The 6,738-nt window shown below is 38.7% G+C and overlaps 1 non-coding gene across 1 annotated transcript; it reads left to right on the forward strand.

Annotated features, from left to right (window-relative positions):
* The first annotated feature begins 4,787 nt into the window (after positions 1–4,787).
* On the forward strand, positions 4,788–4,894 carry LOC120318464. Its single transcript, XR_005559515.1, has one exon. It is a non-coding gene; the product is annotated as a U6 spliceosomal RNA (small nuclear RNA).
* Positions 4,895–6,738: the final 1,844 nt, after the last annotated feature.

A 6,738-nucleotide genomic window follows, 5' to 3' on the forward strand; every position in this document is an offset into this window, starting at 1 on the left:
AGACGGGATACAAATAAATACATTTAATAAATAAAAAGATCTAGGTAATTCTCACCCAGCTATTTAATTTTTTCCCCTTTTCTGATTTGAGCATTTGACTATGTGACATCAAGTCGCTTTCGGCTCCTAGCAATCACATAGATTTTTCTCCAGGATGATCTGTCCTTAAACTGGTCTTTCGGGTCATCCAATATTGCATCCAATTTAATATGTGTCTATGTTATTTCAAGCTTCAATATTATATACACTTATCTGGAAGGACGTCGAGTGAAATCAATGGATTGCCTTTGGGTAATTGTGATACAGCTACACTCTTTAGTGTATTCATTACAAGCTCTACACATTGGGAAGGAAGTCGAATGAATTCAATGGGCTTGCCTTTCAGTAAATATGTAAAAGACTCAATATATGCATGCAATTGGCCACTGGTTGTGAGAACCTAAGGCAGTATTTCCCCAAATTGGCAACTTTAAGACGTATAGGTCCAGAATTCCCCAACTAGCCATACGTCTCAAACCTGCCGAGTTTGAGAAACACTGATCTAGGGCGATGAGCCGAAAAGCAAACTGTCGCGAGAAGTAAGCACGTAATGTACTAAATGAACTACATTTCCCAGTAGCCTTGTCAGTCCGCATCTCCGTTCCCACGAGGTGAGGTCAGTCTTATCTGTAAACAGCTGCGGGGTTTTGGTTTTTTTTTTTTTTTGTCATTTTGATTGCGGGACTTTATGAAAATCAGAATGCAGTCTGCTGTTGAGAGTGCGTATTTCTCCGCGTTGCTGAAAATGAGGGAAGCTTCTTAAAGACGCAGTTTATGCAGGGCTCAAAGCGGGGGGGGGGGGGCGATCCGGGTCCCATCCCAATTTCCCCAACTTATGCAGGCAAAGAAGAAGGCTTCACGGAAAAATCTCACGCAGCACCGAGATTCGCATAAGGCCTCTGTCCACCCCAACCGTTCCAGCCCCTCTTGTCATGTGCCAACAATTGACACTTGTACAGATAGGGCAACTCCACCTTTCTGCAAAGAACACGAGTAGCTTTATCAGGGTTAAAGCTGTTCAAAAATTTTCGGCCTTTAAGAGCCGATTCAAATGCTATTGATTGTACCCACTGTTTGTTAAATTTATTTGCGACCTATCTCGCCATGGGTCTACTCTGTGTAGTTGCCCTCTTGCATCAGTGAAACCCCAACATTAAATATAACAGGGTTTTTATGTTCGTTTAAATTCAATCTTTCGTGATATATATATATATATATTGCTATGGATCACCTAATTTGCAAGTTGAGAATGAGGAATTGCTATACCTTAGCAATCTCTTTAAATATAATTAATGGAAGTTGTTTTGCACCACATGTATGAGCGAATTTGTTCACCTTACTGCCTCTTTGAGAAAATGTCCATATTTTTCACTAACTATATTTGCCAAGTATCCATAAACTTGCCAACATAATTTGATTTCAGTTCATTTGAGCTGGGCAGGGAATCCATCCAAAGATACTGTACAGGGTCTATTCAAAAGCACTATGAACATACTCAACAATCATGACTGTTTTGGAGAAGTAATATGTGGAGAGAGTTTAATGTATTTTTAGCATCCAATTCTACTTAAAATAATATACTGTAAATTAACTTCTAATTCAAGCAGAAGACCAGGATTAGGTACAGCCAATATTGCTAAAATAAAATTTCATTTTTATGTTTTTTTCCTGGTCATTAGCAATTTTGTCAGCATGCTTTCATATTTTACAGTGTAGTCATGTGGCCTAGAACCTTTTTTTAAATTAAGATTTTATACAGATTTTTTTATTATTATAGGCTACACAGAATTAATACCGGTAGGATCTCTGCATACTGCATTAGCTTTTTAAGACCTCTGTATTAGTAGGAAGATATAGGAATATAGTGCTAGTTGAAATATTTCTCCTATGGCAGAAAATCCATGGGGAAAAACATATGACAATGCTGCATAAGAAGGAAAATATTGCAAACGGCCAGGGGACATGATACAAATGAATGGGAAGTTCCAAAATACTATGAGGCTCACAAGAGCCTTTTTCACAGCTGCAGCTCTGCAACAGATCAATATCCAAATAAATCTGGACTAATTAACTCTTTGTTTTGACGTCAGTAAGGAAGCAGATTCCATAGTCATAATAAAGTTTCTATCGCTGCTTTTATTTGTAGCAAATTCTTAAGTTAGCAAAATGATACAGACTGAAAAGGAGATTGATCTCTGCTTCTTATGGTTGCACACTTGCAGATATGTGGACACATCAAGGACAAAGTTCCCTGAAAGCTGCATGTCACTGGACCAATTTGATCGGAGGAAAATCTGCTATCTCAAACTTTCTGAGCCAAGTCCCTATGATGAGCTTGTTTCTCTGTTGCCTGAGGTCCATGTTGTCATGGACACAAACAATTTTCAGTAAGCCTTTTGGCAGTTCTCACTCCTAAAGATTAACTAGCTCTGAGAAGTAAATGAAATTCTCAAGTGTGGACAAGCACTTGTGTCTATCAAGTGGTACACCTGACTTCTCCTGTGCCTTTTTATTGACACCATGTGTCACTTGCTTTTCCATGTGCTCAACTTTATTAGTGATCACTATTTCCCGTTTTGGTCACAGAGTTCTTCATAGACAGAGACAAAAACACAGCAAGCTTTAGAAAGTGTTACTGATTAAAAGATTCAGAGCTTGTCAGTTTCACCGTTAGAAAATGAATCCCCAAATTTGCCTCTGCAGAAGATGGTACTGTTAAAATTATTATGATGACAACTTTTCATTATTCATTTATTGCAATTTCTAAGTGGTAGAATGGAGGTGATATTCTCCTGACTAGAGCAATTGACATCTTCCAGGAAAGGAGACTATGGAGTCCTTCTGTGATGCTATTCTAACCATAGTATTTGTATTAAATGGATGACTCCAGTCAGAGATTACAAAATACTCTTTTCCCCCCCCCCCTCAGGTGAGTTGAAAAGAGAATGTTGAAAATACATGTAATTTTTGACTTAACTGAATGGAATAAAATATTAAGCCATCAAATACAATTTCTGAGCTGCAGTCATTCCTCAAGCTCATGAGCTTCAAAATCACAAGTTCTTTTAAATATGGGATAGTTTCTTAAATATAGGATAGCTTTCTGTAGTGACAATATGCCACCACTGCTCACCAGCCAAGCAGTGAGGGGTAAAATATTGCTAATTTCTATGGTTTTGATGACCAGGGGATGGCAATAGCTAGATCTACCTTGAGAAACACTGGATACAGTTCTGGAACAGTCTTATCACACAATCTTGAACAACTGAAAAGACAGCACGCCATTGCAAAAGTTTTTATACAATTTAACAGCCTATTGCAAAACTAATCCATAAAGAAGTTATTCTGTAGTAACAGAGATCCTGAGGCAGCTCTTCAAGATGATGATTTTGAGATGATTATGAAAGATAAGCTAAACTCTTGAACACTCCTCCCTCCCACATAATTTGCTTTCAAAAAGAATATATCTGTCCTCTTTTAATCAAATAAGCTGGTTCAGCACGCAGTGTTGAGTCCATGCCATTAAGATAAAATGGTAAAGTATTTATAGTGTTCTCAGGTGTAAAGTACTATATAAAAACTAAATGCATCATTTACTGCCCATATTACTTAAAAATGCAATTTTATTGTACCTAAGGTATTTTTTATTTTTTCAGAGATATTTATACTTGACACCAAGCATTATATTCTGCAATCAAACAAAATAACATAGCAACCTCTGCCTCCCCAGTCAAACAACAGTTTGAGGGCAGGAGGGAAAATTGCTTTTCAACTCTAGGAACAGTTGTGAGTTTGTTTGGGTATTTTTAAATTATGTGTTTTAATTAAATTATGAAAAATTACTACAAGGTGGATTTTACTTGGAAAGAAGTTTAGGGGTATTGCAAATACAGACAAAGGCCTGCTCTATACTTCAGGATGACATTGTTATTGGATGTGCTACATTTACATCGTTGTTAGATACAATTACATATATCATGTTTAATATCTATATTAATTTAATATCACTTATCAAGATGTGAGCTCTCCACCTGTCAATTGAACACATTAAAATGAGAGAGCCTGGAGCAATGCTTTAAATGTGTGTTGCTGAACTCGGTTACAGACTTCCTGGGAAATTTATGCTTTATGACATGCATACATGGTATGACAAGAATACATTAATGATGGCAGAATTAAGTCCAATTGCAACTAAAACTGTTTTTCCTGGCTCCATAGACCTAACGATGCTTGAATTCCCAAAACTTTTAGACAACATGGCCAAAAGGACAGAATCCTCACTTAGTACCTTTGAGGGATATCAGGCTGGGGAAGACTGGTCAACTGGTAACATTTTTTGTGGGTTCAAGTTCAAAAGACAAGGCACATTTTACATTAGTTTTGTAACATGTAACATCTGCATATGCCTGTCTTCACCTTGTTTTTTCTGCCCAAGGAGACCCACTGAGTTAGATTTACTGAAACTCAGTAAGATTTCAGTTACAACTTTTAGAGACGACTGCTACTATTCAGTTGGAACAAGTTGGAAATTGCATTTGATCAGCATTAAATTGCATAATTAGTGGGGAGAAAGACTTGATTCTGTTTTACCTGTGCTTTATCAGTGAGTATTTTGTAGTCTTTTTTGGGCCTCAATTAAAAGTTCTAGTCTTCAAACCTCCAAACAGCTCGAGACCATGCTGCTTAACTTGTGTATGTCTATGCTGGACTGAAGGCAGGGCTAGATGAATCAAAAGTTGGAATTAAGATTGCTCGCTTTGGCAGCACATATATTAAAGTTGGAACGATACAGAGAAGATTAGCATGGCCCCTGCGCAAGGATGACACGCAAATTCGTGAAGCGTTCCATATTAAAAAAAAAAAAAAGACTAGATCTCATGGTCCCCAAATTTCTAGCCTGATGTCTTAGCCATTAGGCCAAACTGGCTCTCTAATACATGCTGAGATGATATTAATTTTAGTCAGTCCTCCTACAGTAGGTATCTTTTGGAGGGCAAGAGAGAGGAAGTCAAGAAACATGAGCTGTAATAGAAGAGCAAAGAGGTCAGTCTCTTTGTGACATCATAATGTAGGCTTCGTTATTTTGCCATCTTCATGGTTAAGATTTTAGCAACAGACACTCATGCTGCCTCCTTTTCCATTAAGGCTCTTTTGCAGCAGCTTAGAGTTTCTTTCACCTTGCCAAAGAAGAAAGGTTCCCTCACAAGCAACATTTTTCTTCCTATGTCTTCCATTTCCCACTATACCTAATCAGTTTTTCTCCCCCACCAACATCCACACTGTGTGCAGAAAGGCAGTTCTGCCTATCTGGCCTGTTTTCAGCATGGTCTGCTCTTGGTTGTTGGGCCCATATGGAAACTGTTCAATAAAATGAACCAGATCCTTCTGCTGAAATCTGCTCTTCTCCTCCAACAACTTAGTCCTAACACAAAGAAGTGAAAGAATAGGAGTTGATCCGCTGAAACAGATATTTTGTTAGCTGCCTGGGTGATCACAGACAAGCAAGAGAACCAACACATAAAAAATCAGCAAGCATCAGTAAACTGAAATGCTGTGTCAATGAACCTCAAGCAGGAAATCAGCAATTGCATCCCAGACATGCCTTTCTTCCAGTAAGTTTTGATCATCCTTTGGTTCAACAATTTTTTGATGCAGCATTACAAGGTATTCCCATGTCAGAAGGTTGCAGCTGGGTACATGCCCTTGTGTTTCATAAATATTGTGCAAAATGGCACAGGCTCTAAACACAGAAGTTACATTTTCCTCTGCAACTGGCAACCGTGCTGTTTAGCACTACCTGTGGGCCTTCAACCTTGCAATTGCATGTCCACAACCACACAGTGATTGAAGATGCAATTGTAATTTAGGTTTCTCCAGTCCAGATGACCTTCAGAAAGTTTCATAAACCAGGCACGAACTGGGTAAGCTTCATCTCTCAAAATAGAATAAGCACCTCACCAAGCATAATAGTTGAATTAAATGACACACATAGAGGGAGGATGTACTAAAGGTGAAGTCTTCGTGGTTCTTATGACTCCAGCTCACTTCGATGTTTGTGAAGCAATCAGAGGGATCCATGGTCCTTTGAAGCTTCATCTCTCAAAACAAATGGGATAATAAGCACCCTACCAAGCATAATTGTTGGATTAGATGACGCAAAAACACTTGAATCCATTGCCTCACACAAAGGGAGGATGTATTAGAGGTGAAGTCCTCATGGTTCTTATCACTCCAGCTCACTTCGATGTTTGTGAAGCAATCAGAAGGATCCATGATCCCTTGAAGGAAGAACACTTCCTTGTAGTTTGTATACTCATATCCCTGTCCAGCAGTGGCACAAACTGGTATGCAGCAATCATCCATTGCTCCTACAATGTGGAAAGCCCATCTATCCAAAGCCATCCATGATCTAGGAAAGAAAAGAGACCAGCTGAAGTAGTGGGGGGTTGGGGGAAATTAGCAAAGATGCGCTCAGTGATTATTTGAAATATTTGGGAGATGGAACTTTAGGACACTGAATAAATACAATATCAAAAATGGGAAGGGACTGATAGCTGCCGCACTGGCATCTTAAAGCATGCAAGAATATTTTAGGTTCAGTTTTGCTTCAAGGACACTTGCAGAAGAAGGACACTCCTCCCCCCTCTGGCCAACCAATCAACCTCTGTCAACCTCTGATCATTCACTGGGTGCATTGGA

Source organism: Crotalus tigris, unplaced genomic scaffold (genome assembly GCF_016545835.1).
Source record: "Crotalus tigris isolate CLP2741 ecotype Arizona unplaced genomic scaffold, ASM1654583v1 scf7180000020218.1340706, whole genome shotgun sequence".
Taxonomy (NCBI): domain Eukaryota; kingdom Metazoa; phylum Chordata; class Lepidosauria; order Squamata; family Viperidae; genus Crotalus; species Crotalus tigris.